The sequence below is a fragment of the Cololabis saira genome, unplaced genomic scaffold, assembly GCF_033807715.1.
Source record: "Cololabis saira isolate AMF1-May2022 unplaced genomic scaffold, fColSai1.1 scf052, whole genome shotgun sequence".
NCBI classification, from domain to species: Eukaryota; Metazoa; Chordata; class Actinopteri; order Beloniformes; family Belonidae; genus Cololabis; species Cololabis saira.
The window spans coordinates 40001-57500 of NW_026906216.1; the positions used below are offsets into that span (position 1 = coordinate 40001).

At 44.6% G+C, this 17500-nt stretch overlaps 30 non-coding genes and 6 pseudogenes across 30 annotated transcripts in view; all 36 read left to right on the forward strand.

The window, feature by feature from the left end:
• Positions 1 to 21: 21 nt before the first annotated feature.
• On the forward strand, positions 22 to 140 carry LOC133434794 (5S ribosomal RNA). The gene has a single exon (XR_009778710.1). It is a non-coding gene; the product is annotated as a 5S ribosomal RNA (ribosomal RNA).
• Positions 141 to 6371: 6231 nt separating this feature from the next.
• On the forward strand, positions 6372 to 6490 carry LOC133435129 (5S ribosomal RNA). Its single transcript, XR_009778994.1, has one exon. It is a non-coding gene; the product is annotated as a 5S ribosomal RNA (ribosomal RNA).
• Positions 6491 to 6689: 199 nt separating this feature from the next.
• LOC133435319 (5S ribosomal RNA) lies at positions 6690 to 6808 on the forward strand. Its single transcript, XR_009779176.1, has one exon. It is a non-coding gene; the product is annotated as a 5S ribosomal RNA (ribosomal RNA).
• A 217-nt stretch (positions 6809 to 7025) lies between these two features.
• Positions 7026 to 7144, forward strand: LOC133434792 (5S ribosomal RNA). Its single transcript, XR_009778708.1, has one exon. It is a non-coding gene; the product is annotated as a 5S ribosomal RNA (ribosomal RNA).
• A 217-nt stretch (positions 7145 to 7361) lies between these two features.
• Positions 7362 to 7480, forward strand: LOC133435102 (5S ribosomal RNA). Its single transcript, XR_009778968.1, has one exon. It is a non-coding gene; the product is annotated as a 5S ribosomal RNA (ribosomal RNA).
• A 199-nt stretch (positions 7481 to 7679) lies between these two features.
• LOC133435114 (5S ribosomal RNA) lies at positions 7680 to 7798 on the forward strand. Its single transcript, XR_009778979.1, has one exon. It is a non-coding gene; the product is annotated as a 5S ribosomal RNA (ribosomal RNA).
• A 217-nt stretch (positions 7799 to 8015) lies between these two features.
• LOC133435063 (5S ribosomal RNA) lies at positions 8016 to 8134 on the forward strand. Its single transcript, XR_009778932.1, has one exon. It is a non-coding gene; the product is annotated as a 5S ribosomal RNA (ribosomal RNA).
• A 199-nt stretch (positions 8135 to 8333) lies between these two features.
• On the forward strand, positions 8334 to 8452 carry LOC133435212 (5S ribosomal RNA). The gene has a single exon (XR_009779074.1). It is a non-coding gene; the product is annotated as a 5S ribosomal RNA (ribosomal RNA).
• Positions 8453 to 8668: 216 nt separating this feature from the next.
• Positions 8669 to 8787, forward strand: LOC133435330 (5S ribosomal RNA). The gene has a single exon (XR_009779187.1). It is a non-coding gene; the product is annotated as a 5S ribosomal RNA (ribosomal RNA).
• A 199-nt stretch (positions 8788 to 8986) lies between these two features.
• On the forward strand, positions 8987 to 9105 carry LOC133435342 (5S ribosomal RNA). The gene has a single exon (XR_009779198.1). It is a non-coding gene; the product is annotated as a 5S ribosomal RNA (ribosomal RNA).
• A 216-nt stretch (positions 9106 to 9321) lies between these two features.
• Positions 9322 to 9440, forward strand: LOC133435188 (5S ribosomal RNA). Its single transcript, XR_009779051.1, has one exon. It is a non-coding gene; the product is annotated as a 5S ribosomal RNA (ribosomal RNA).
• Positions 9441 to 9639: 199 nt separating this feature from the next.
• LOC133434938 (5S ribosomal RNA) lies at positions 9640 to 9758 on the forward strand (annotated as a pseudogene).
• A 190-nt stretch (positions 9759 to 9948) lies between these two features.
• Positions 9949 to 10067, forward strand: LOC133435044 (5S ribosomal RNA). The gene has a single exon (XR_009778913.1). It is a non-coding gene; the product is annotated as a 5S ribosomal RNA (ribosomal RNA).
• A 217-nt stretch (positions 10068 to 10284) lies between these two features.
• Positions 10285 to 10403, forward strand: LOC133434943 (5S ribosomal RNA; annotated as a pseudogene).
• A 190-nt stretch (positions 10404 to 10593) lies between these two features.
• On the forward strand, positions 10594 to 10712 carry LOC133435046 (5S ribosomal RNA). The gene has a single exon (XR_009778915.1). It is a non-coding gene; the product is annotated as a 5S ribosomal RNA (ribosomal RNA).
• Positions 10713 to 10929: 217 nt separating this feature from the next.
• Positions 10930 to 11048, forward strand: LOC133435357 (5S ribosomal RNA). Its single transcript, XR_009779213.1, has one exon. It is a non-coding gene; the product is annotated as a 5S ribosomal RNA (ribosomal RNA).
• A 263-nt stretch (positions 11049 to 11311) lies between these two features.
• On the forward strand, positions 11312 to 11430 carry LOC133435419 (5S ribosomal RNA). Its single transcript, XR_009779273.1, has one exon. It is a non-coding gene; the product is annotated as a 5S ribosomal RNA (ribosomal RNA).
• A 198-nt stretch (positions 11431 to 11628) lies between these two features.
• LOC133434911 (5S ribosomal RNA) lies at positions 11629 to 11747 on the forward strand (annotated as a pseudogene).
• A 199-nt stretch (positions 11748 to 11946) lies between these two features.
• On the forward strand, positions 11947 to 12065 carry LOC133435353 (5S ribosomal RNA). Its single transcript, XR_009779209.1, has one exon. It is a non-coding gene; the product is annotated as a 5S ribosomal RNA (ribosomal RNA).
• Positions 12066 to 12264: 199 nt separating this feature from the next.
• Positions 12265 to 12383, forward strand: LOC133435238 (5S ribosomal RNA). Its single transcript, XR_009779099.1, has one exon. It is a non-coding gene; the product is annotated as a 5S ribosomal RNA (ribosomal RNA).
• A 199-nt stretch (positions 12384 to 12582) lies between these two features.
• Positions 12583 to 12701, forward strand: LOC133435364 (5S ribosomal RNA). Its single transcript, XR_009779220.1, has one exon. It is a non-coding gene; the product is annotated as a 5S ribosomal RNA (ribosomal RNA).
• Positions 12702 to 12900: 199 nt separating this feature from the next.
• Positions 12901 to 13019, forward strand: LOC133435375 (5S ribosomal RNA). The gene has a single exon (XR_009779231.1). It is a non-coding gene; the product is annotated as a 5S ribosomal RNA (ribosomal RNA).
• A 217-nt stretch (positions 13020 to 13236) lies between these two features.
• LOC133434793 (5S ribosomal RNA) lies at positions 13237 to 13355 on the forward strand. The gene has a single exon (XR_009778709.1). It is a non-coding gene; the product is annotated as a 5S ribosomal RNA (ribosomal RNA).
• A 217-nt stretch (positions 13356 to 13572) lies between these two features.
• Positions 13573 to 13691, forward strand: LOC133435103 (5S ribosomal RNA). Its single transcript, XR_009778969.1, has one exon. It is a non-coding gene; the product is annotated as a 5S ribosomal RNA (ribosomal RNA).
• Positions 13692 to 13890: 199 nt separating this feature from the next.
• Positions 13891 to 14009, forward strand: LOC133435115 (5S ribosomal RNA). The gene has a single exon (XR_009778980.1). It is a non-coding gene; the product is annotated as a 5S ribosomal RNA (ribosomal RNA).
• Positions 14010 to 14226: 217 nt separating this feature from the next.
• Positions 14227 to 14345, forward strand: LOC133435075 (5S ribosomal RNA). Its single transcript, XR_009778943.1, has one exon. It is a non-coding gene; the product is annotated as a 5S ribosomal RNA (ribosomal RNA).
• A 199-nt stretch (positions 14346 to 14544) lies between these two features.
• Positions 14545 to 14663, forward strand: LOC133435213 (5S ribosomal RNA). The gene has a single exon (XR_009779075.1). It is a non-coding gene; the product is annotated as a 5S ribosomal RNA (ribosomal RNA).
• Positions 14664 to 14879: 216 nt separating this feature from the next.
• Positions 14880 to 14998, forward strand: LOC133435386 (5S ribosomal RNA). Its single transcript, XR_009779242.1, has one exon. It is a non-coding gene; the product is annotated as a 5S ribosomal RNA (ribosomal RNA).
• A 199-nt stretch (positions 14999 to 15197) lies between these two features.
• LOC133435399 (5S ribosomal RNA) lies at positions 15198 to 15316 on the forward strand. Its single transcript, XR_009779254.1, has one exon. It is a non-coding gene; the product is annotated as a 5S ribosomal RNA (ribosomal RNA).
• A 216-nt stretch (positions 15317 to 15532) lies between these two features.
• Positions 15533 to 15651, forward strand: LOC133435189 (5S ribosomal RNA). The gene has a single exon (XR_009779052.1). It is a non-coding gene; the product is annotated as a 5S ribosomal RNA (ribosomal RNA).
• A 199-nt stretch (positions 15652 to 15850) lies between these two features.
• Positions 15851 to 15969, forward strand: LOC133434930 (5S ribosomal RNA; annotated as a pseudogene).
• A 190-nt stretch (positions 15970 to 16159) lies between these two features.
• LOC133435045 (5S ribosomal RNA) lies at positions 16160 to 16278 on the forward strand. The gene has a single exon (XR_009778914.1). It is a non-coding gene; the product is annotated as a 5S ribosomal RNA (ribosomal RNA).
• A 217-nt stretch (positions 16279 to 16495) lies between these two features.
• Positions 16496 to 16614, forward strand: LOC133434940 (5S ribosomal RNA; annotated as a pseudogene).
• Positions 16615 to 16804: 190 nt separating this feature from the next.
• On the forward strand, positions 16805 to 16923 carry LOC133435088 (5S ribosomal RNA). The gene has a single exon (XR_009778955.1). It is a non-coding gene; the product is annotated as a 5S ribosomal RNA (ribosomal RNA).
• Positions 16924 to 17140: 217 nt separating this feature from the next.
• LOC133434944 (5S ribosomal RNA) lies at positions 17141 to 17259 on the forward strand (annotated as a pseudogene).
• Positions 17260 to 17449: 190 nt separating this feature from the next.
• The window catches only part of LOC133435162 (5S ribosomal RNA), a 119-nt gene continuing 68 nt past the window's right edge, over positions 17450 to 17500 (forward strand). Inside the window, exon 1 of the ribosomal RNA XR_009779026.1 lies at positions 17450 to 17500. This exon is cut by the window's right edge and continues 68 nt beyond it. This is a non-coding gene — a ribosomal RNA (5S ribosomal RNA).

Sequence of the window (17500 nt, forward strand, 5' to 3'; positions counted from 1 at the left end):
GTATTTCAAGCTGCAGCTTCTGCTTATGGCCATACCAGCCTGGATGCGCCCGATCTCGTCTGATCTCAGAAGCTAAGCAGGGTCGGGCCTGGTTAGTACTTGGATGGGAGACTGCCTGGGAATACCAGGTGCTGTAAGCATTTTCTTTTTTTTTTTTTTTTTTATTGATCTTTTTATAGGAAACAACATACAATGAAAACATGGAAATCTGTAGTCAAACACACGCATTATACATTGTCTCCTTTTTTTTTTTTTTTTTTTTTAAAACACACAAAACCTAACTAAGGAACAGAGTCTCTGTAGCGTTAAATAATAAATAAACAGATGAGCAAGAAATGATCAAAGGAGGAAAGTAATGTATGAGCAAAAATGCATACAAAAAACAAATGCAGTGGTGAATGTAGATGCCCATAAGTGCTATCCCATTAACTGGAAATAAATAAAACATAAAAAAAAAACAAATTAAGGAGATGAAAAGAAAATTAAGGGAGTGGGGGGGTCAGTCGGTGGGTAGAGTCTTCAACGCGGTAAAGTGGTCTATGAAAGATTGCCATTTGCGAACGAATTTAGCTGCGTTGCCTTTTAAAGAGTATCTCACCTTCTCCAATTTAAGAAAAAACATAACATCACTAAGCCAAATAGAAATAGACAGGGACTTGGGGGATTTCCATAGAAGTAAGATACGACGTCTTGCTAAAAGGGATGTGAAAGCCAATACTTCTGACTGTGTGGGGCTGATATGTGAGGAGTCAACAGTGAGTCCGAATATTGCTAAGAGAGGGGCCATAACAACTTTTTTACCTAGAACTTTAGACATGATCACAGAATAATCACTCCAAAATTTCTGTAACCTAGGACAGGAGAAAAACATATGACTTAAATTGCATGGAGAACCCTGGCATCTGTCGCATAGGTCTGCAACATTCGGATATATTTCCGATAATCGGGATTTTGATAGGTGGGCTCTATGCAGCACCTTAAATTGAATAAGTTCAAATCTAGCGCAAGGCGTGCTAGATCGTATGCTACGGATAGCTTTATCCCACAGCTCCCCTGTGAAGTCAAGGCCCAACTCTCGTCCCCAACCCTCCCGAGCTTTATCTACAGAATGATCATCAAATGTCATACACAGTGTATATATCTTAGATATCAGAGATTTTTGACTGAGTTTCATTGTTAGAAGATCATCCCACGGTTGGTTAGCAGGAAGGGAAGGGAAGCATGGAAACAGAGCAGAGGCGCAGTGTCGAAGCTGGAAGTAGCGAAACAAATGGGAGGCAGGCAAATTGAACTTTGACCTCAGATCTGAAAATGTGGAAAAGATACCATCCTTATATAGATCCCTGAAGTGCTTAATGCCCCGGTTGTACCAAATCATAAAAGTGGTGTCTATTAGTGATGGAGGGAACAGATGATTATTAGTAACAGGTGTATAGATGGATGGAGAAGCAAATTTAAAGTGGCGCCTAAACTGTGACCAAATCTTAAGGGAGGAAAGCACCACAGGGCTATTTGTAAACTTAGAGGGATTCAATGGTAAAGAGGAGGAGAATAGGGCTGTTACAGAGGATGAAGAGAGTGACTGAGCCTCCAATCTGCACCATAATAACTCAGGAGACTGAAGCCAATAAATTAGTTTGTGAATATGCGCTGACCAATAGTAAAGCATAAAGTTTGGTAGTGCTAGACCCCCATTAAATTTAAATTTTTGGAGAAGCGAATACCTCACTCTGGGTGTCTTACCGGCCCATAAAAAGTTGGAAACAATTTGGTCAAGTGATTTAAAAAAAGATTTTGGTAGAAATAAAGGAGTGCATTGGAACAAAAAAAGAAATTTAGGCAATACAGTCATTTTCACTGTGTTAATTCTTCCTATCAGCGACAGTGGTAGGGAGTTCCACCTCTGTAAGTCCGCCTTCACTCGAGTTACCAGTGAGGAAAAATTAGCGGTGAAAAGAGAGGGCAGAGTGCGGGTCACATTAATCCCTAAGTATCTAAAGCCCGACGGGCTGAGTTTAAAGGGGATATCAGATTGTTTGAGTTGTAAAGCAGAGGAGTTTATGGGGAAGCATTCACACTTGTGAAGATTGACCTTATAGCCGGAGAAGGATCCATAATTCTTCAACAGAGATAATATTGGTGCGATGCTGGTTAAAGGGTCAGATACATATAAAAGGAGGTCGTCTGCATAAAGTGACAATTTAAGTTCCACATTGGACCTAGAGACTCCGCGAAATAGAGGAAGAGTTCTTAAAGCAATTGAAAGTGGTTCGACGGATAGAGCGAATAGCAAAGGGGAGAGAGGGCAGCCCTGTCTCGTGCCACGTGATAATGTAAAATAAGTGGAGTAGTTGTCATTGGTGTGAATGCTGGCCTGAGGGGAAGTGTAAAGAAGTCTAATCCACGATATAAACCTGTGTCCAAATCCGAATTTATGAAGTGTTGCAAAAAGATAGTTAAATTCGACATGATCAAAAGCTTTCTCAGCATCAATTGCGATAACAACTTCAGGGAGTGGAGAAGAATCTTTAGAGAGAATCACATTAAGAAGTGTACGAACATTATAGAAGAGCTGGCGTCCCTTGATGAAACCATTCTGCTCCTCAGATATGATGCTAGGAAGGATCTTATCAAGACGAATTGCTAGTGCTTTGGCTAAAATTTTGACATCTACATTCAGTAAGGACAAGGGCCTATAAGAAGTGCATGATTCAGGGTCTTTGTCCTTCTTCAAAAGGAGGGCAATAGACGCCTGCATTAAAGAGGGAGGCAATGAGCCATGATCAAGGGACTCATTGTACATTGAAAGTAAAAGGGGGGCTAATTTGTCTTTGAATTTTTTGAAAAACTCAGCTCCGAACCCATCGGGACCAGGGGCCTTGTTGCTTTGCGTAGCTTCAATGGCGGCGGCAATTTCTTGCAAGCTGAAAGGAGCATCGAGGCCATTAGCCACATCCAAATTAATAGTAGGGACAGTGATATTATCAAGAAAGGAGGTCATTTCTGCTGTGTCAAGTGGAGATTCTGACTCATAGAGAGAGGAGTAGTATGATTTAAAAATTGTGTTGATGGCGATTCGATCGGTGGTAAGTGTGCCATTAGAATCTCTAATGCTGGGAATCAGTCTCGACGTTGCTTGCCTTTTTAATTGGTGAGCCAATAACCTGCTTGGTTTATCGCCGTGTTCATAATAGTTGGCATGAGCGCGTAATAGGAGCCGTTCAGAATCAGCTGTCGCTATAAGATCGAATTTTGACTGCAAATCAAGCCGTTGTTTCAGTAAACTCGGACTCGGGTTAACTGAGTTTAGTCTGTCTGTGTCCTGAATTTTAGATGTGAGCTCCTGTAATTTAGCCCTGCGGATTTTACTGGCGTATGCTGAATAAGAAATAATCTGTCCTCGCAAATATGCTTTGAGTGATTCCCATACTAGCGAAAAACTGGTAGAATCTGTTTTGTTTAATGCATTGAAATCATCTATTGAAGCAGATATAGAGACATTAAATGCATCGTCGGATAAAAGCAATGGATTAAACCTCCAGGGAGAAGAAAAACGGGGGCGCTCAGACCATGTTATATTCAAAGTTAGAGGGGCGTGATCCGAAATAACAATTGGGTGGTATACGACAGAAGTAACTTTGGGGAGAAGAGAGCCATCAACAAAAAAATAGTCAATACGTGAATATGACTGATGTACTTGTGAAAAAAAAGAGAATTCCTTATCTCCAGGATGTGAGACCCTCCACGGATCAACAAGCCCGTTCTTGACTGTAAAATCGGTAATAGATTTTGACATAGAGGATTGAGTCAAAGTACGAGGATTCGAACGGTCCAAAGAAGGATTAATAACACAATTCAGATCACCGCCCAGTATTGTAATATGCGTATTTAAGAAAGGGAGGTTGCCAAACAGCCTATCCGTAAAATTGGGGTCATCAAAATTAGGGGCATATATATTCACCAACAATACAGGGTTACAGTATAGAGTGCCCGCAACAATAAGATATCTACCATTCTTATCGGATATTGTCCTGGAGACGGAGAAATTGACTCTTTTGTTGATCAAAATTGCTACTCCTCTAGACCTAGAATCAAAATTTGAATGAAAAATATCACCCACCCAAGCTCGTTTGAGTCTGCAATTATCTTTATTTCGCAAATGAGTTTCCTGAAGGAAAGCTATGTCAGTGTCCAAGCGTTTCAAATGTGAAAAAATCTTTGATCGCTTAATTGGATTATTCACACCTTTCACATTCCAGCTAGTGAATGTAATGTTTGATCCAGTATCAAGCTTGCGCAGATTACGATCGTTCATAGGCATTCTCTGAGAGAAAATAAGACCGACTCACCCACCACCAGAGGAGATATAAGGAAAAGAGGTAAAAGGGAAAACCAAAACAAACAAAACTCAGGAGTATATACATACCTACAGAGACAAAAAGCCAACATCCCATAACCCCCGCCCACCCACCCAGCGCACATTAGATGATCCCATCCCCAAACGATGGAAACAGCCGTGCTGGCTTCAAAGGAAGCCATTCTCGAAAAGAGATGCTTTCGACTATAAAGCTAAATACAAAAACAAAAACAAAATTAGCTCCTGCAGAGTTAAACCCTTAAAAAAAAAAATAAATAAAATATGAGGCATATGAAACCATCAATCTAAGCCATTCTGACGATCGCTGTCTTGTCAGGGTAACAACAAACGTAAATTAGGGAGATCTTTGGCCTATAGAACAATAATATATACATATATGCACTCACACACCCACACAGACACGCACACACATGCACACAATTTAAGCAAAGACAGGGGTGCGTGCATATTTTCTTATCAAGGCATCATACCAGAGAAATGATTAGGCCATCAATTTAAAACAGTGTTGTTCCCATTGATAGTTAGAAGAGAAAAGAAAAAAAAATAAATAAATAAATAAAAAATAAAAAATAAAAAATTACGACATAAAGTCCCATTTTCTGAATTGACTCAGTCACTCACCCCGGGCCAGAGTCCCGCACGGACATCAAGCTGGATAAGTCGTCCCAGAAAACTAGCTGGTAGTCACTTTTTTTATTTTCCTGATGAATGCCAGGGCTTCATCTGGCGACGTGAAGTCACGTTGCTGGCCATCATGGGTTACACGCAGCCGGGCGGGATACAGCAATCCATACCGGACTCCTTCAATCTCCCGCAGCTGACGGCGCACGTCATTAAAGGCAGCGCGCGCCCGCGCTGTCTTGGCTGTGTGATCCGGGAACACGGAGATGCTCATACCCCGGACTTTGATCTGCTGCCGCTCTCTCGCCTTTCTCAGGATGTCAGCGCAGTCGGTGTAATAATGCAGCCTGGCCACTATTGCGCGGGGCCGCTCCCCGGGCTTCGGTCTCGGCATGAGGGTGCGGTGGGCTCTGTCCACCACCGGCTCAGCGTCGAGGGAGAAGGCTTCCGCCAATAGCCTGGAAACACCGGCTGCAGATGAAGAGTCAGGATCCTCCTCCGGGACGCCAATAATCCGTACGTTCTGCCGACGAGACCTTGACTCCAAATCCTCGCATCTGTCCTCCAGCCTCACATATTCTTTCGACAAGTGATCCACTTTTTTCTGGAGAGCAACGATGTCGTCTGAGCAGCTTGAGACGGACAGCTCCATCCCAGCGACCGTGGTCGCGAGACCCGCGACGTCCGCCTTCATGGAGGAAATACTGCCAGAAAGATCGGCTTTAAGAGAAAGCAGCTCGGACTTAATGGACGTTAAATTATCGGTAAGTGCTGCCTGAAGCTCTGACCGAAATATAGCTGCAACATCATTGCGGAGAGCGGAGAGGAGTTCGGTTTTAAGCCGGCTGAACTCCGCAGCTGGAACCTGCGCAGCGCAGGTGCTCTCCGGAGGAGGGGAATCACCGCGGGGCGAGGAGACGGCATGAGCAGCAGGCCGCGGGTTAGCTGGAGGGTTATTCCCCGCTTTGAAGGACTTTGGAGGCATTTCCGTGGTAAGTTGTCGAAGTAACCGCGTTGAAAATAATTTAGTTAAAACCAAAGCCGTGGGAGTGATGCAAAAAGTGCCTATAAATGTTGAATTAAAATTAACCCTGCAGGAGCTCCGCTAATCACGTCTCACCCCATGTACAGCTAAGCCGGAAGACTCGCTGTAAGCATTTTCAACCAGCAGAGAGCACTCTCGCTTAATCTACCCACACATATTTCAACGTGGTAACAGCGACAGCTCACGTCCAAAAGTGTTTTTCACATGGTTAAGGCACTTTAACTCCAACAAATAAACGCTTCTAAATTATTATCACCAACAAATCAATGACTTATTATATGACTTATCTTCAACTCCATATAAGAGGTATTTCAAGCAGCAGCTTCTGCTTACGGCCATACCAGCCTGGATGCGCCCGATCTCGTCTGATCTCGGAAGCTAAGCAGGGTCGGGCCTGGTTAGTACTTGGATGGGAGACCGCCTGGGAATACCAGGTGCTGTAAGTATTTTCAACCAGCAGAGAGCGCTCTCGCTTAATCTACCCACACATATTTCAACGTGGTAACAGCGACAGCTCACGTCCTAAAGTGTTTTGCACATGGTTAAGGCACTTTAACTCCAACAAATAAAACCAACAAATCAATGACTTATATTCTATGACTTATCTTCAACTCCATATAAGAGGTATTTCAAGCTGCAGCTTCTGCTTACGGCCATACCAGCCTGGATGCGCCCGATCTCGTCTGATCTCGGAAGCTAAGCAGGGTCGGGCCTGGTTAGTACTTGGATGGGAGACCGCCTGGGAATACCAGGTGCTGTAAGCTTTTTCAAACAGCAGAGAGCGCTCTCGCTTAATCTACCCACACATATTTCAACGTGGTAACAGCGACAGCTCACGTCCTAAAGTGTTTTTCACATGGTTAAGGCACTTTAACTCCAACAAATATGCGCTTCTAAATTATTATCACCAACAAATCAATGACTTATATTATATGACTTATCTTCAACTCCATATAAGAGGTATTTCAAGCTGCAGCTTCAGCTTACGGCCATACCAGCCTGGATGCTCCCGATCTCGTCTGATCTCGGAAGCTAAGTAGGGTCGGGCCTGGTTAGGACTTGGATGGGAGACCGCCTGGGAATACCAGGTGCTGTAAGCTTTTTCAACCAGCAGAGAGCGCTCTCGCTTAATCTACCCACACATATTTCAACGTGGTAACAGCGACAGCTCACGTCCTAAAGTGTTTTGCACATGGTTAAGGCACTTTAACTCCAACAAATAAGCGCTTCTAAATTATTATCACCAACAAATCAATGACTTATATTATATGACTTATCTTCAACTCCATATAAGAGGTATTTCAAGCTGCAGGTTCAGCTTACGGCCATACCAGCCTGGATGCGCCTGATCTCGTCTGATCTCAGAAGCTAAGCAGGGTCGGGCCTGGTTAGTACTTGGATGGGAGACCGCCTGGGAATATCAGGTGCTGTAAGCTTTTTCAACCAGCAGAGAGCGCTCTCGCTTAATCTACCCACACATATTTCAACGTGGTAACAGCGACAGCTCACGTCCTAAAGTGTTTTGCACATGGTTAAGGCACTTTAACTCCAACAAATAAAACCAACAAATCAATGACTTATATTCTATGACTTATCTTCAACTCCATATAAGAGGTATTTCAAGCAGCAGATTCTGCTTACGGCCATACCAGCCTGGATGCGCCTGATCTCGTCTGATCTCGGAAGCTAAGCAGGGTCGGGCCTGGTTAGTACTTGGATGGGAGACCGCCTGGGAATACCAGGTGCTGTAAGCTTTTTCAACCAGCAGAGAGCGCTCTTGCTTAATCTACCCACACATATTTCAACGTGGTAACAGCGACAGCTCACGTCCTAAAGTGTTTTGCACATGGTTAAGGCACTTTAACTCCAACAAATAAGCGCTTCTAAATTATTATCACCAACAAATCAATGACTTATATTATATGACTTATCTTCAACTCCATATAAGAAGTATTTCAAGCTGCAGCTTCAGCTTACGGCCATACCAGCCTGGATGCGCCCGATCTCGTCTGATCTCGGAAGCTAAGCAGGGTCGGGCCTGGTTAGTACTTGGATGGGAGACCACCTGGGAATACCAGGTGCTGTAAGCTTTTTCAACCAGCAGAGAGCGCTCTCGCTTAATCTACCCACACATATTTCAACGTGGTAAGAGCGACAGCTCACGTCCTAAAGTGTTTTGCACATGGTTAAGGCACTTTAACTCCAACAAATAAAACCAACAAATCAATGACTTATATTCTATGACTTATCTTCAACTCCATATAAGAGGTATTTCAAGCTGCAGCTTCTGCTTACGGCCATACCAGCCTGGATGCGCCCGATCTCGTCTGATCTCAGAAGCTAAGCAGGGTCGGGCCTGGTTAGTACTTGGATGGGAGACCGCCTGGGAATACCAGGTGCTGTAAGCTTTTTCAACCAGCAGAGAGCGCTCTCGCTTAATCTACCCACACAATTTCAACGTGGTAACAGCGACAGCTCACGTCCTAAAGTGTTTTGCACATGGTTAAGGCACTTTAACTCCAACAAATAAGCGCTTCTAAATTATTATCACCAACAAATCAATGACTTATATTATATGACTTATCTTCAACTCCATATAAGAGGTATTTCAAGCTGCAGCTTCAGCTTACGGCCATACCAGCCTGGATGCGCCCGATCTCGTCTGATCTCGGAAGCTAAGCAGGGTCGGGCCTGGTTAGTACTTGGATGGGAGACCGCCTGGGAATACCAGGTGCTGTAAGCTTTTTCAACCAGCAGAGAGCGCTCTCGCTTAATCTACCCACACATATTTCAACGTGGTAACAGCGACAGCTCACGTCCTAAAGTGTTTTGCACATGGTTAAGGCACTTTAACTCCAACAAATAAAAACAACAAATCAATGACTTATATTCTATGACTTATCTTCAACTCCATATAAGAGGTATTTCAAGCTGCAGCTTCTGCTTACGGCCATACCAGCCTGGATGCGCCCGATCTCGTCTGATCTCGGAAGCTAAGCAGGGTCGGGCCTGGTTAGTACTTGGATGGGAGACCGCCTGGGAATACCAGGTGCTGTAAGCTTTTTCAACCAGCAGAGAGCGCTCTCGCTTAATCTACCCACACAAATTTCAACGTGGTAACAGCGACAGCTCACATCCTAAAGTGTTTTGCACATGGTTAAGGCACTTTAACTCCAACAAATAAGCGCTTCTAAATTATTATCACCAACAAATCATGACTTATATTATATGACTTATCTTCAACTCCATATAAGAGGTATTTCAAGCTGCAGCTTCAGCTTACGGCCATACCAGCCTGGATGCGCCCGATCTTGTCTGATCTCGGAAGCTAAGCAGGGTCGGGCCTGGTTAGTACTTGGATGGGAGACCGCCTGGGAATACCAGGTGCTGTAAGCTTTTTCAACCAGCAGAGAGCGCTCTCGCTTAATCTACCTACACATATTTCAACGTGGTAACAGCGACAGCTCACGTCCTAAAGTGTTTTGCACATGGTTAAGGCACTTTAACTCCAACAAATAAAACCAACAAATCAATGACTTATATTCTATGACTTATCTTCAACTCCATATAAGATGTATTTCAAGCTGCAGCTTCTGCTTACGGCCATACCAGCCTGGATGCGCCTGATCTCGTCTGATCTCGGAAGCTAAGCAGGGTCGGGCCTGGTTAGTACTTCAATGGGAGACTGCCTGGGAATACCAGGTGCTGAAAAAGCTTTTTCAACCAGCAGAGAACGCTCTCGCTTAATCTACCCACACATATTTCAACGTGGTAACAGCGACAGCTCACGTCCTAAAGTGTTTTGCACATGGTTACTCCAACAAATAAAACCAACAAATCAATGACTTATATTCTATGACTTATCTTCAACTCCATATAAGAGGTATTTCAAGCTGCAGCTTCTGCTTACGGCCATACCAGCCTGGATGCGCCCGATCTCGTCTGATCTCGGAAGCTAAGCAGGGTCGGGCCTGGTTAGTACTTGGATGGGAGACCGCTTGGGAATACCAGGTGCTGTAAGCTTTTTCAACCAGCAGAGAACGCTCTTGCTTAATCTACCCACACATATTTCAACGTGGTAACAGCGACAGCTCACGTCCTAAAGTGTTTTGCACATAATTAAGGCACCTTAACTCCAACAAATAAGCGCTTCTAAATTATTATCACCAACAAATCAATGACATATATTCTATGACTTATCTTCAACTCCATATAAGATGTATTTCAAGCTGCAGCTTCTGCTTACGGCCATACCAGCCTGGATGCGCCTGATCTCGTCTGATCTCGGAAGCTAAGCAGGGTCGGGCCTGGTTAGTACTTCGATGGGAGACTGCCTGGGATTACCAGGTGCTGAAAAAGCTTTTTCAACCAGCAGAGAACGCTCTCGCTTAATCTACCCACACATATTTCAACGTGGTAACAGCGACCGCTCACGTCCTAAAGTGTTTTGCACATGGTTACTCCAACAAATAAAACCAACAAATCAATGACTTATATTCTATGACTTATCTTCAACTCCATATTAGAGGTATTTCAAGCTGCAGCTTCTGCTTACGGCCATACCAGCCTGGATGCGCCCGATCTCATCTGATCTCGGAAGCTAAGCAGGGTCGGGCCTGGTTAGTACTTGGATGGGAGACCGCCTGGGAATACCAGGTGCTGTAAGCTTTTTCAACCAGCAGAGAACGCTCTTGCTTAATCTACCCACACATATTTCAACGTGGTAACAGCGACAGCTCACGTCCTAAAGTGTTTTGCACATAGTTAAGGCACCTTAACTCCAACAAATAAGCGCTTCTAAATTATTATCACCAACAAATCAATGACTTATATGCTATGACTTATCTTCAACTCCATATAAGAGGTATTTCAAGCTGCAGCTTCTGCTTACGGCCATACCAGCCTTGATGCGCTCGATCTCGTCTGATCTTGGAAGCTAAGCAGGGTAGGGCCTGGTTAGTACTTGGATGGGAGACCGCCTGGGAATACCAGGTGCTGTAAGCTTTTTCAACCAGCAGAGAACGCTCTCGCTTAATCTACAGCACCAGGAATACCAGGTGCTGTAAGCTTTTTCAACCAGCAGAGAACGCTCTCGCTTAATCTAGCCACACATATTTCAACGCGGTAACAGCGACAGCTCACGTCCTAAAGTGTTTTGCACATGGTTAAGGCACTTTAACTCCAACAAATAAAACCAACAGATCAATGACTTATATTCTATGTTTATCTTCAACTCCATATAAGAGGTATTTCAAGCTGCAGCTTCTGCTTACGGCCATACCAGCCTGGATGCGCCCGGTCTCGTCTAATCTCGGAAGCTAAGCAGGGTCGGGCCTGGTTAGTACTTGGATGGGAGACCGCTTGGGAATACCAGGTGCTGTAAGCTTTTTCAACCAGCAGAGAACGCTCTCGCTTAATCTAGCCACACATATTTCAACGCGGTAACAGCGACAGCTCACGTCCTAAAGTGTTTTGCACATGGTTAAGGCACTTTAACTCCAACAAATAAAACCAACAGATCAATGACTTATATTCTATGTTTATCTTCAACTCCATATAAGAGGTATTTCAAGCTGCAGCTTCTGCTTACGGACATACCAGCCTGGATGCGCCCGGTCTCGTCTAATCTCAGAAGCTAAGCAGGGTCGGGCCTGGTTAGTACTTGGATGGGAGACCGCCTGGGAATACCAGGTGCTGTAAGCTTTTTCAACCTGCAGAGAGCGCTCTCGCTTAATCTACCCACACATATTTCAACGTGGTAACAGCGACAGCTCACGTCCTAAAGTGTTTTGCACATGGTTAAGGCACTTTAACTCCAACAAATAAAACCAACAGATCAATGACTTATATTCTATGACTTATCTTCAACTCCATATAAGAGGTATTTCAAGCTGCAGCTTCTGCTTACGGCCATACCAGCCTGGATGCGCCCGATCTCGTCTGATCTCGGAAGCTAAGCAGGGTCGGGCCTGGTTAGTACTTGGATGGGAGACCGCCTGGGAATACCAGGTGCTGTAAGCTTTTTCAACCTGCAGAGAGCGCTCTCGCTTAATCTACCCACACATGTTTCAACGTGGTAACAGCGACAGCTCCCGTCCTAAAGTGTTTTGCACATGGTTAAGGCACTTTAACTCCAACAAATAAAACCAACAAATCAATGACTTATATGCTATGACTTATCTTCAACTCCATATAAGAGGTATTTCAAGCTGCAGCTTCTGCTTACGGCCATACCAGCCTTGATGCGCCCGATCTCGTCTGATCTTGGAAGCTAAGCAGGGTAGGGCCTGGTTAGTACTTGGATGGGAGACCGCCTGGGAATACCAGGTGCTGTAAGCTTTTTCAACCAGCAGAGAACGCTCTCGCTTAATCTACCCACACATATTTCAACGTGGTAACAGCGACAGCTCACGTCCTAAAGTGTTTTGCACATGGTTAAGGCACTTTAACTCCAACAAATAAAACCAACAAATCAATGACTTATATTCTATGACTTATCTTCAACTCCATATAAGAGGTATTTCAAGCTGCAGCTTCTGCTTACGGCCATACCAGCCTGGATGCGCCCGATCTCGTCTGATCTCGGAAGCTAAGCAGGGTCGGGCCTGGTTAGTACTTGGATGGGAGACCGCCTGGGAATACCAGGTGCTGTAAGCTTTTTCAAACAGCAGAGAGCGCTCTCGCTTAATCTACCCACACATATTTCAACGTGGTAACAGCGACAGCTCACGTCCTAAAGTGTTTTTCACATGGTTAAGGCACTTTAACTCCAACAAATAAAACCAACAAATCAATGACTTATATTCTATGACTTATCTTCAACTCCATATAAGAGGTATTTCAAGCTGCAGCTTCTGCTTACGGCCATACCAGCCTGGATGCGCCCGATCTCGTCTGATCTCGGAAGCTAAGCAGGGTCGGGCCTGGTTAGTACTTGGATGGGAGACCGCCTGGGAATACCAGGTGCTGTAAGCTTTTTCAAACAGCAGAGAGCGCTCTCGCTTAATCTACCCACACATATTTCAACGTGGTAACAGCGACAGCTCACGTCCTAAAGTGTTTTTCACATGGTTAAGGCACTTTAACTCCAACAAATATGCGCTTCTAAATTATTATCACCAACAAATCAATGACTTATATTATATGACTTATCTTCAACTCCATATAAGAGGTATTTCAAGCTGCAGCTTCAGCTTACGGCCATACCAGCCTGGATGCTCCCGATCTCGTCTGATCTCGGAAGCTAAGTAGGGTCGGGCCTGGTTAGGACTTGGATGGGAGACCGCCTGGGAATACCAGGTGCTGTAAGCTTTTTCAACCAGCAGAGAGCGCTCTCGCTTAATCTACCCACACATATTTCAACGTGGTAACAGCGACAGCTCACGTCCTAAAGTGTTTTGCACATGGTTAAGGCACTTTAACTCCAACAAATAAGCGCTTCTAAATTATTATCACCAACAAATCAATGACTTATATTATATGACTTATCTTCAACTCCATATAAGAGGTATTTCAAGCTGCAGGTTCAGCTTACGGCCATACCAGCCTGGATGCGCCTGATCTCGTCTGATCTCAGAAGCTAAGCAGGGTCGGGCCTGGTTAGTACTTGGATGGGAGACCGCCTGGGAATATCAGGTGCTGTAAGCTTTTTCAACCAGCAGAGAGCGCTCTCGCTTAATCTACCCACACATATTTCAACGTGGTAACAGCGACAGCTCACGTCCTAAAGTGTTTTGCACATGGTTAAGGCACTTTAACTCCAACAAATAAAACCAACAAATCAATGACTTATATTCTATGACTTATCTTCAACTCCATATAAGAGGTATTTCAAGCAGCAGATTCTGCTTACGGCCATACCAGCCTGGATGCGCCTGATCTCGTCTGATCTCGGAAGCTAAGCAGGGTCGGGCCTGGTTAGTACTTGGATGGGAGACCGCCTGGGAATACCAGGTGCTGTAAGCTTTTTCAACCAGCAGAGAGCGCTCTTGCTTAATCTACCCACACATATTTCAACGTGGTAACAGCGACAGCTCACGTCCTAAAGTGTTTTGCACATGGTTAAGGCACTTTAACTCCAACAAATAAGCGCTTCTAAATTATTATCACCAACAAATCAATGACTTATATTATATGACTTATCTTCAACTCCATATAAGAAGTATTTCAAGCTGCAGCTTCAGCTTACGGCCATACCAGCCTGGATGCGCCCGATCTCGTCTGATCTCGGAAGCTAAGCAGGGTCGGGCCTGGTTAGTACTTGGATGGGAGACCACCTGGGAATACCAGGTGCTGTAAGCTTTTTCAACCAGCAGAGAGCGCTCTCGCTTAATCTACCCACACATATTTCAACGTGGTAAGAGCGACAGCTCACGTCCTAAAGTGTTTTGCACATGGTTAAGGCACTTTAACTCCAACAAATAAAACCAACAAATCAATGACTTATATTCTATGACTTATCTTCAACTCCATATAAGAGGTATTTCAAGCTGCAGCTTCTGCTTACGGCCATACCAGCCTGGATGCGCCCGATCTCGTCTGATCTCAGAAGCTAAGCAGGGTCGGGCCTGGTTAGTACTTGGATGGGAGACCGCCTGGGAATACCAGGTGCTGTAAGCTTTTTCAACCAGCAGAGAGCGCTCTCGCTTAATCTACCCACACAATTTCAACGTGGTAACAGCGACAGCTCACGTCCTAAAGTGTTTTGCACATGGTTAAGGCACTTTAACTCCAACAAATAAGCGCTTCTAAATTATTATCACCAACAAATCAATGACTTATATTATATGACTTATCTTCAACTCCATATAAGAGGTATTTCAAGCTGCAGCTTCAGCTTACGGCCATACCAGCCTGGATGCGCCCGATCTCGTCTGATCTCGGAAGCTAAGCAGGGTCGGGCCTGGTTAGTACTTGGATGGGAGACCGCCTGGGAATACCAGGTGCTGTAAGCTTTTTCAACCAGCAGAGAGCGCTCTCGCTTAATCTACCCACACATATTTCAACGTGGTAACAGCGACAGCTCACGTCCTAAAGTGTTTTGCACATGGTTAAGGCACTTTAACTCCAACAAATAAAAACAACAAATCAATGACTTATATTCTATGACTTATCTTCAACTCCATATAAGAGGTATTTCAAGCTGCAGCTTCTGCTTACGGCCATACCAGCCTGGATGCGCCCGATCTCGTCTGATCTCGGAAGCTAAGCAGGGTCGGGCCTGGTTAGTACTTGGATGGGAGACCGCCTGGGAATACCAGGTGCTGTAAGCTTTTTCAACCAGCAGAGAGCGCTCTCGCTTAATCTACCCACACAAATTTCAACGTGGTAACAGCGACAGCTCACATCCTAAAGTGTTTTGCACATGGTTAAGGCACTTTAACTCCAACAAATAAGCGCTTCTAAATTATTATCACCAACAAATCATGACTTATATTATATGACTTATCTTCAACTCCATATAAGAGGTATTTCAAGCTGCAGCTTCAGCTTACGGCCATACCAGCCTGGATGCGCCCGATCTTGTCTGATCTCGGAAGCTAAGCAGGGTCGGGCCTGGTTAGTACTTGGATGGGAGACCGCCTGGGAATACCAGGTGCTGTAAGCTTTTTCAACCAGCAGAGAGCGCTCTCGCTTAATCTACCTACACATATTTCAACGTGGTAACAGCGACAGCTCACGTCCTAAAGTGTTTTGCACATGGTTAAGGCACTTTAACTCCAACAAATAAAACCAACAAATCAATGACTTATATTCTATGACTTATCTTCAACTCCATATAAGATGTATTTCAAGCTGCAGCTTCTGCTTACGGCCATACCAGCCTGGATGCGCCTGATCTCGTCTGATCTCGGAAGCTAAGCAGGGTCGGGCCTGGTTAGTACTTCGATGGGAGACTGCCTGGGAATACCAGGTGCTGAAAAAGCTTTTTCAACCAGCAGAGAACGCTCTCGCTTAATCTACCCACACATATTTCAACGTGGTAACAGCGACAGCTCACGTCCTAAAGTGTTTTGCACATGGTTACTCCAACAAATAAAACCAACAAATCAATGACTTATATTCTATGACTTATCTTCAACTCCATATAAGAGGTATTTCAAGCTGCAGCTTCTGCTTACGGCCATACCAGCCTGGATGCGCCCGATCTCGTCTGATCTCGGAAGCTAAGCAGGGTCGGGCCTGGTTAGTACTTGGATGGGAGACCGCTTGGGAATACCAGGTGCTGTAAGCTTTTTCAACCAGCAGAGAACGCTCTTGCTTAATCTACCCACACATATTTCAACGTGGTAACAGCGACAGCTCACGTCCTAAAGTGTTTTGCACATAATTAAGGCACCTTAACTCCAACAAATAAGCGCTTCTAAATTATTATCACCAACAAATCAATGACATATATTCTATGACTTATCTTCAACTCCATATAAGATGTATTTCAAGCTGCAGCTTCTGCTTACGGCCATACCAGCCTGGATGCGCCTGATCTCGTCTGATCTCGGAAGCCAAGCAGGGTCGGGCCTGGTTAGTACTTCGATGGGAGACTGCCTGGGAATACCAGGTGCTGAAAAAGCTTTTTCAACCAGCAGAGAATGCTCTCGCTTAATCTAGCCACACATATTTCAACGTGGTAACAGCGACCGCTCACGTCCTAAAGTGTTTTGCACATGGTTACTCCAACAAATAAAACCAACAAATCAATGACTTATATTCTATGACTTATCTTCAACTCCATATAAGAGGTATTTCAAGCTGCAGCTTCTGCTTACGGCCATACCAGCCTGGATACGCCCGATCTCATCTGATCTCGGAAGCTAAGCAGGGTCGGACCTGGTTAGTACTTGGATGGGAGACCGCCTGGGAATACCAGGTGCTGTAAGCTTTTTCAACCAGCAGAGAACGCTCTTGCTTAATCTACCCACACATATTTCAACGTGGTAACAGCGACAGCTCACGTCCTAAAGTGTTTTGCACATAATTAAGGCACCTTAACTCCAACAAATAAGCGCTTCTAAATTATTATCACCAACAAATCAATGACATATATTCTATGACTTATCTTCAACTCCATATAAGATGTATTTCAAGCTGCAGCTTCTGCTTACGGCCATACCAGCCTGGATGCGCCTGATCTCGTCTGATCTCGGAAGCTAAGCAGGGTCGGGCCTGGTTAGTACTTCGATGGGAGACTGCCTGGGATTACCAGGTGCTGAAAAAGCTTTTTCAACCAGCAGAGAACGCTCTCGCTTAATCTACCCACACATATTTCAACGTGGTAACAGCGACCGCTCACGTCCTAAAGTGTTTTGCACATGGTTACTCCAACAAATAAAACCAACAAATCAATGACTTATATTCTATGACTTATCTTCAACTCCATATTAGAGGTATTTCAAGCTGCAGCTTCTGCTTACGGCCATACCAGCCTGGATGCGCCCGATCTCATCTGATCTCGGAAG